Here is a 9,809-nt window from a genome sequence, read left to right on the forward strand (position 1 = left end):
GCTTAATGATTTTAAAATTTTATGTTTTGCTTTGAAAATGATTTTTGCTAGAGTCAAGCTTTAAACTATGAAATATTGTTTTAGCAAGTTTTTAAAAGGAAATGAATTTGATATCTTGTATTCAATGTTTTAAACTTGCTCAAATAAAGAAACATGATAACTTCAATGGTTTTAACTTTTCATAGTGTTACATGCTAGTTTTAAAAGATTTTGAAGTTCAAAAGGTCAAATTTTGTTTTTGAACAATTATGGGCATAAAAACCATTTGGACTTTTTTAAAGTGTGATATAAAACTTTTCTAAATGGTTTGAAGAGCATAAATGTGAGTTTAAACATATTTGCCCACCTTAATAGCCTTTTTCAATGAAATATAGGGATTAAGAGTTGATTTTTTTATTTCCTTGTTTCTAATGCCAAATGATCACTTGAACAACTTTGTTTTGTCATTTGAAATTTGTTGGAATGGTTCAAGTTGGTTAAAAATGAGCCTGACTAGTTTTGAGATTTATTAAGGTATTTTTCAAGCAAAAATGAATTTTAAAGAGCAAAAATCAAAACATATGAAGCTTTGAATGGACTATCTTATTGTGTTTTGTATAAATATATTTGTTTGAATGATTTTGGCATGATGGAAATCATTTTTGTGATTTTTTAATGGATATTGAATGATTGTTGAACATGCCCATATGACCATATTGTTTAAAATAGCTCAATTTATTCTTAATGCTTGGATAGTGTGAAATATTGTTTAAACTTGATTGTTTTATTTTCAACTCTCTTAACTCTTGATTTGTGATTGATAAATTGATGAACTTTATGTGCTTAAAAGATACATATTGATTCATCATTCATCTATGTTTTTGGTCAAGGTATTTGCTCATATGTTCATTAATTCAACTTGACCTTAATGCTTATGATTTGAAAATACTTAAATTTTTTTTATCTCTTAATTTTTAAAATATTTTTAAATATACTTGCTCTTGTCTAAATTGATTCATTAATTTTGTGAAATATTTTAGAACTTGTGTATAATTGACTTATCTTTTGGTTTGGGATTAAGTATTGATGAACTAATTGTGTTTAATGATATGTGTTATTAGTTCATCAATTGTTCTTGTCAAGTGTGTGCATATATGATAAATATGATTTTTCTTGACCTGACATAGTTGTAATATGACTTAAGTGAGTGATTTTCTTATGATGCTTATTTTTAGCCTAAGTCAATGTTGATTATGACCTATTACATGTGTTGACATATTTATGCTTTTGTGCTAAAATTTTCTTGAATATGTTTTTGATGATAAATATGTCTTTCTTGAGTTTTTAGTTTTCATATGGCCTAAAATTTATTTTGACATATTTCTTGGTGATTTCTTAAATATACATGAATATTGATTATGTCTATTTTGTGTTCATAAATGATCTAAAAAGTTTGATTTTTTACACTACATGAGAACTTTAGCTTTAGTGCCATTCGTGTGCTATTTGATGTTTAAATTGATATATGGCCTCTAGCTTAAGTATATATCTCCCTTGTAATTGGCAACTTGTACTTAGTGAATAAATTTTCTTTTGCCTGTAATGACTTAAAATAATGGAATTGTTTTCTAACAATTGATATAATTGTTATCAATTGATTTTCTTGATGCTATTAATGAACATTTCTTTGTCAAGAATATTTTCTAAGTCTATGCTAGGAGAAATTAAAATGAGCATGAATGAGCCTACATTTTTGGAATTGCAAGTAGAACAAGCAAAGCAAGTCATCTTCATCAACCAAGCCCAAGTACATCAAAGACTTAGCTCAAATGATGTGGAATGGAGGATTCAAAGCCTCACTCAACTATAATGAGCACAACAATATAGCTTCATAAGGATGGAAGTAATTGTATTGAATCTATGCTATGTGCCTATGATTTATAATGTTTAATGCATGATTTGATAAATGCTTACTTTAATATATGCAAATATATGATTTTGTGGTTGAATATATAAACACATTGCACGAATTAATAACCAAGCCACTTGGTAGATATTGTTCTAATATTTTTTTTGAAAGCTTGGATTGATTAACTCACCTTCATTAATATTCATGCCTAGTTCTTAATTGCTTTGATGAGATTGATAGTTTTAATGCATGAATCCTTGAACATGGATATAAGTTAAATTGATTGATTTCTTTATACATGTTCATTGATTGAGTCCATTAAGATAGTATGCACCATATTGTGTCTAAAGATTTGTATTTTTTTTTGGTATATTGGTTATGTGATTTGAAATGTTTTTGCATATGCTTGTATGATTTTGATTGAAATATATGATTGAATACTTGCATAGGTTTGAGTTAAGTACATTGCTATGCATTGAAATAATTATGCTTATATTTGAATAATTATGCTTTCATTATTTCTTTGCTATAGCATATGTGCTCATCATGTTTGAAAAATCATGCTTATATGATCTTTGTTAGGACATGATGATTGAACCATATTGCTCATTAGTATTCATACTTTATTAAATATATATGAACTTTTGGTTCTTGTTTGGATAGGATAGCATATAAAAGATTACGATTAACATTTATGCATGTATTGAATGGATCTTTCATATGCTTTAAGTATGTGTGGTCTATGAAAGTTGTTGAATAAAAATGCTAACAATTGGTAACAATTGGTATCAAAATTGATAAAATTTTTTTTTAACTTTCATGGACACTTATTTATGTACCTATCCTTGATATAGCTTGTACCTTTCATGCAAATTGTGTGTGCCTTAAATTGATTAATCCTTATTTTGAAAAGGAGGAGAAATCTTAGAATATAATTTTGCTTGATTTATTGTGTGATAATAATTGGTATGCTTTATAACATATCTTTAACAATCGGTATCCATTACAATTGGTTTGAGCTTATATGCATATGCTTGAATTTATGCTTAATTGCTATTGATGTTTTAGGTTCCAAGCACATCTTATCCTAACATGATTTATGAGTAGATTGCATATCATTCATTACCCCATAAATTTCTTGTAGTAAATTTGATGATTTGTGCTAAAATGCTAAAATTGGATACACTTATGCTTTTGTGCTTGAATACATGTAGGTGAACTTCATTGTGCATATTATACTTGATTAAATGCATTCAAAATACTTTTGATATTATTGGTATCAAACATTTTGTCTCATGCCTTGAATTGATCTCTGTTTCTTTTAAAATGACAAAAATGGGGAGAGAGTTTAGAGATATTTCTTCTTGTATGCTTATAGCAATTGATATAGGAGCTTAAACATTTGGAATAAAGAGTATAAACTAAAAAGAGGAGAAATGTTTCATGAATATATTTGTTAATGGTGCCTCTTTGTGTTTATTTGCTCATTAATATGCTCATGCCTTTTTGCTATGACAGAAAGGGAGAGAAATATCATATTGACAAATTTACTTATGCTTGACATGCATATGTTTGATTATGCTTATTTCATATATTTGACTAACATATATTTATTGAGTTGTGTTGGATTAGGATGCATTAATTGAGGGGGAGTTTTGCCTTGCATTGTTTAAGGGGGAGTTTTTCAAAATGTTTTTCAAAATCTTAAATCTTTCAAAGAAAAAATTTCATCAAGTAAATTTATCTTTAAGTTTTGTCATATCAAAAAAGGGGAGATTGTTGCCTTGAATTGATCCTTATTTTGAAATGACAAAACATTAAGCTAAAAAAGCATGATCAAGATTTTGAAAAAGATTTATTTAGTGCATGTTCTTAAGTTTTATATTTTGGTATTGAATAAATAACTTGATTTTTAAAGTTTAAATAAACCTTTCTTTATGTTTTCTTATTTCTCAAATCAAAAGTATCTTTAAACATTTTTTATTTAAGCTTGAATGAAACTCCAATTGTTGTCTTCAAAATGAATTTATTCATTTTAGACTTAATATAATTTTGATAGTATTAGTTTTGAGAAATAGATTAACTTAAGAAAGTTGTTTTACAAGAACAAAGTTTTTCAACATTGAACTTGTTTTATTTTTCTATATTAATTCATAAAGATTTAATATTTGAATTTTATATGGTTGGAAAGATCTTTGAGTCTAATTTCTAATGGATTAAACAAAATCAAAATCCAAACTTTCTAATAAAAGATTTAGAATTTTTACTAGATACTTTGCAGTTATCTAAAAATTGCACAAGAGGTAGTTTTGAAAATTCACTATAATTTGTAAAAAATGAATTAGGTGATGAATTTGATTTGGATTTGTATAACTCAAGATATGATCAAATTAGTGAGTAGAGTGCAAAATAGGAGACAACCATCCAACTTTGACAGGATCGATCCCCTTAAGGAAGGGATCGATTAATTTTCTTATAGAAGCAATTTTTTTTTTTTTGTTAAAAAGGCAAGAAGGGATCCATCACCCTATGTAGGGGATTGATCAACCCATTGAAACAATTGATCCCCTTACATAAAGGGATCGATCAAGTATTATTTTTTAGGTGTGAATTGGCTTCCCAAAGTGAACCAATCAATCCCCTCATGGAAGGGATCGATCGAGTATGCCTTGGAACAACTCCAACAGCTAGTTTCTCATACTTTCAATGGTTATTTTCTTCTCCCAAGCATCCCCAATGGCTAGCTCTTCAATTTCTATATATATTGACCACTCTAACACACCAAGAAGATTGATGAATCAAGAGAGCAAGATCAAACAAGCTATATATTCATTCTTCCAAAGAAATAAAGAGTTTTAAAGCTTTAAAGGCTATATTTTTGTATTTGTTGTATCCAAATGATTGTTGTTGATTCATTCATCAAATTTCTTTGTACTTCATTAGGCAAACACTTAGCCTTTAAGAGGTGTTCTAAGTTTGCATTTTCATTAAGTGTTTTTGTAATCAAGAGGTAAGGCATCCACTTGAATTTGTGGGATTAAGAGGTTGCTACCTAGCCTAGAAAATAGAGAGTGTAAGGTTTCTATCTTAAGCCTTAGAGTGAAAAAGATAGGGTTGTAATTTCAATTCAAGATCAGTGGATTGAAGCCTTGGTGTGGATAACCAATAAAAGAGGATGTAGGTGCCTTGTGAAGAAGGACCAAACCTCTATAAATCCTTATGTTTGATTTCTCTATCCTTATCTCTTTACCTTGCATTTAGTTTAAGATTATCAATTTATTGTTATTTGCACATTTTTTATATTGTTTTTAATTTTCTATTCAATTACTTTGAAATTATTATTTGGGAAGAATTTGAAGAAATTCAATTCACCCCCATTTGGATCACCATCTCACCTAAAAAGCTAACACCTCCCAATATGGAGGGTGATCCTTGGTCAAGGTTCATTTTGAAAGAATTTTATCAGGCTCAATGGGTTAGCAAAGGATAAATTGTTATATTTGTGAAGGGATGGTGAAAGATGGCTATTTATCATTTTAAGCATAATTACTTAATTTTGAAAAGCAATTTTTTTCAGAAGAAAGATTTGAAGAAAAGTTTTTTTTCTTTTTATTCAAAATTTCTTTGTTTGACATTTCTCTAAACTTTAACTCTTTTTGTACTATCTAGTTTTCTCTCCATGGTCTCTTTATTAAGATCCTTTTTTTTATTCATTTAAATGCCTTTAAATACGTGATGTCATAATAAAAAATTTTCTTTCTTTATCTCTTTTTTTTCTTTTTTTCTTTTTCTTTGTATGGCCCCACCACAATTCAAGAAAGATACTTTATTAACAAACCACCCCTAATGAAAGTTAATGTGAGAGAAAAAAAAACAAGGGTTATATGGAATGAACTCATTTATGGTATTAAGGAATTCATGTCACTCCACAAAAAAGGATAAGTATATTATAGGTCAAGTTTCTTTAAGGGCAATGGGGTATTTTTTTTGGTCAACATGCCTTAAGACACTGAATAATGATAATTTTGGGGTAGAGAACTGGGAGGCTGGCATGTTTGTGGTCATTTAAAAAAACTTGAAAGGCTTCGATCTCAGAAATTTTTAAAGTTATAACACAGCCTTGACACCTTAAATTTTCACATCCAATTTTTTTTTTTAAAGTTGTGTTTGCTTGCTCTTCTAGGAATCTCAAATTATTTTTTGGTTTGCAATTGGCTATTTTATTGTTCATTGTCTAGGAAAAGATTATCACCCTTTTTCATCACAATATTATCAATCGAGTGTAAGATTCATGAATTCAAGTTCTTATCTTTGGAGGGGTTGATGAGTGAAATCATTTGAATGGTTTGAAAAAAGTGTGAAGGTATTTGATGAGTTCATTTCTAATAGTGATCGCCAAGTTTTTCATGACTCTTTTCACCTTTTGTTACAAAAGAAAATTTTCTCTTTTTTCTTATTTTAATCTTTTTTTTCTTTTTAAACACATTCTTTTTATGATTTTGGAAATTAATTATATGAGACTTTATTTAAATCCAACATTTTTCCTTTTTACAACTTTTTTAGGAAAAATCCAAAATTTTAAAAGCAATTAAAAACTTCAATTGATAACATTCATAAATTCATGAGACAATACAATGTATCGTAATTGAAATTTAAAAGTCTATTCATTCAATGCAAGCATTAAAACCCCATCCAATATTCACTAAAAAACTATCCTACTAGGTGTTCTAATCTTTAGAACTTTGATCCTTGGCTCTTTAATTATTCAACTATCATAGCCATTAGCCCTGACCGAACAAAATTGACAACCATTGCTCTATGAGTTCCATAGTCAAAATACCATTCTTGATGATATTGTAAATCTTTTCTTTCAACTGCCTAGATTTTTCCATTGAATGATTGATTGCCCACATATGATGAGTACATTTACTATTGGGATCATATAAGGTATTGATTTTTAACAAGCAAAAACAAGAGATTAGGAATGGGAATTGGTAGCTTTCCATGATCAATTTTCACCATTCTGGTATATCCCTAGTTTAGTAATATCTTTGGGTGCCAATCCAAAGTAGAGACAATACCACTAGCAGTTATTTGATGATTTTTTTGAAGGCTATTTTGATAAAGATAAGAACTTTGGGAAACAATATTTATGATTGGTTGAGAATGATAAGAGTTGTGTAAGATGAGGCACTATAAAAATTACCTTTCATGTGTGGCCATCTACACCTCTATTTTTTTTTCTTATATAGACCAATTCCTTTACCATCATTTACATCACTTCCTTTAATCATGCCACTCTTCATTTCCATGTTTTGAAGGATTAGCCTATTTGAAACCAAATTAGCTTTAATTAAACATTTAGGTGCATGTTTTGTTCGGATCACCTTGTTTTTACTTCTTTGGTCTTGACCAATTTTATTGTTGCCTATAATATTATTCATTATTTTGCTGTCGATCAATAAAAGACTTTTGAAAACTCTTGGCTTCATTTTGGTGTCAAAATTTAGCAAGCTGGCATTGATCAAACCTTGTACTTTGTATTTTAAGGCTAGGCAATTCTTTTTATACTGTCCCACATCACCTTAGTGATAATCACAGTAATCATCACTATTATACCACTTGGGATATGGGGGTTTAAGAGGCTCTATAAGGATAGGAATAATAAGGTGACCCTTTACCAAGTGAGGATACAAGTCAATATATGTGTTGGGAATGAGGTTAAGTTGAGTCTCTTTTTTTCTTTTTGTCTTTTGTTTGAGGGACTGACCTAGACATGCAGAGGTAGAAACTTGGGGCATTGGCTAAATAAGTGGTCGAGGAATTGCAAGCTAAATAGGTAGCTATGAAATGTGAGGTCGAGTAGGTGATTGATAATATGGATTTAAGTGTAAAACATCCAAAAGTTGTATAAAATTTGGAGGTTTAATCTTAGACATCTGAAAAGGAGGTTGAAAATAGACATTACGAGGATTTAAGTGCAAGATTGGATTTGGGATTGTTGGTGAAAGTTGTATGAAAACTAGTGACTCTATCTTTGAAACTAAACTTTTGAATTCAATTATTTGTGTGGTCAAGTTATTCATCCCTTTCATAAGCTTATCCAAACTCTGATCTTCACTTAAGGTACCATGTGTATTAAGATCTTTCTGATGGATATTGTACCTAGCAAGGATTAGTTGATCTTGATTTGATTGAATTTGAAGTGATAAAAGCCCATGAGAAACAAACTTAGCCTCACCACAACTTTTAACCATTTTTACCAATTGAGTGATCTGTCATCTCATCTCTCAAAGTTCATGCCAAAGGTCCTTTTGATTCAATTCTAATGCACTAACCCTTGCTTCCAATTGATCTCCCATTTTTATCCTTCTGATACTCACCAAGATAGATATTTTATTTCAGGGACTTAGACCAAAAAATTTATGTTATTATTCTTATTGAATGAATGTCACAGAACCATTTCTAACTTGCATGACACATAGAACATGTTTACAAATGCATGAATATGACAATGCTACCAGAGAAGTCATGAAATGCATTGATGCCTAAAACAATGGATTTTCATATGTACAAGGCCCCAAATGATAAAAATTTCATCACCCATGAATGTGGATGCATGAAATGTAATGTCTTGTTACATGGGTGGTGGGATGTATTGTTATGAAATGCAATTTATACAATGCATGTTTTATAACATCTTACCATTCATGGATCCTTGTGCATGAAATGCAATGACATACTTCATGGGTTATGAGATGTATACCTCTAATTGATGCAACATACTTATATGAGATGTACTGGCATATTATATGCATAAGATATGTCTACATGAAATGCAATGCCTGTGTTATGCAAACCTAATTAGGTTGACACTACCATTAAGATGTGCATGAAATGAAATGCATATACTATCTATTAAGATGTGCATGAGATGGAATGCATTATTAAGATGTGCATGAGATGGAATGTATGCACTATCTTATTAAGATGTGGATGAGATGGAATGCATGTATTATCTTATTATCTTAAATTCAAAAAACATGATAATGTATGTAAGCAGCATCAAATGAAATGTAAAGAATGAAACAACATTGACTCTTTTTCATTTTTCTTCTTTTAGAAGAAGGAAAAATTGAAAGACACATGGATTTTTTTATTAAAAAAAAGAATGATTAGAATTCAAAGTTTTTTTTGAAAAATTTTCTTTTTTTTTTTTTTCCTTTTCTTTTTTTGGTTTTGTCGAATAATAAAAAGAAATTTTATTTCAACACATTTCTTGAAAATGCACATTTTATACAAACATCAAGTGAATTAAATTGTATGTCAAAACATTTTCTTGAAAAAATACTATTTTTATTATTGTTTTTCTTTTTTTTTTTCAAAATTTTAGTTTTATTCATACTATTATTACCTTTAAATACATAAAGTGTTCCTTCATGTGACTTATTTAGGGTAATTTCTACAAAAAAGTTAGCATAGTCTACCTAAAGCTAGCTCCCTAGGGTGTACTATATGTTGGGCTAGGAATTGATGCATTTAAAGGTTTCCAAATTATTTCTTATATTATCATCCATCACAGACTAATAAGGTATCCTGATCTTCACCCATTACAGGTTACAAGTAGAAAGGGTTCAATCTAATTGGGAGTGTTTCACTAGCCATTATGGAGGTTTACACCTCACAAGAGTGTAACTACTTTACTTTCTCCTAACAAGGTTAGAACCCAGGTATAGAGCTTATGCATGAAATACAAATGTGAGTATGTGTGAAGGAACATACAAACCTTTCACACTTTCTTAAAATACCATTATCCTAAATGCTTTACAATTATTAAAAACAAGATAAATAACTATAATTTAAAATAAATGACATAATTAAAATATGCATGAAATGTAAAACACACATTTTTTTTAATTCT

The sequence above is a fragment of the Durio zibethinus genome, chromosome 17 (assembly GCF_047325235.1).
Source record: "Durio zibethinus cultivar Kanyao isolate XHJ-2024 chromosome 17, ASM4732523v1, whole genome shotgun sequence".
NCBI lineage: Eukaryota > Viridiplantae > Streptophyta > Magnoliopsida > Malvales > Malvaceae > Durio > Durio zibethinus.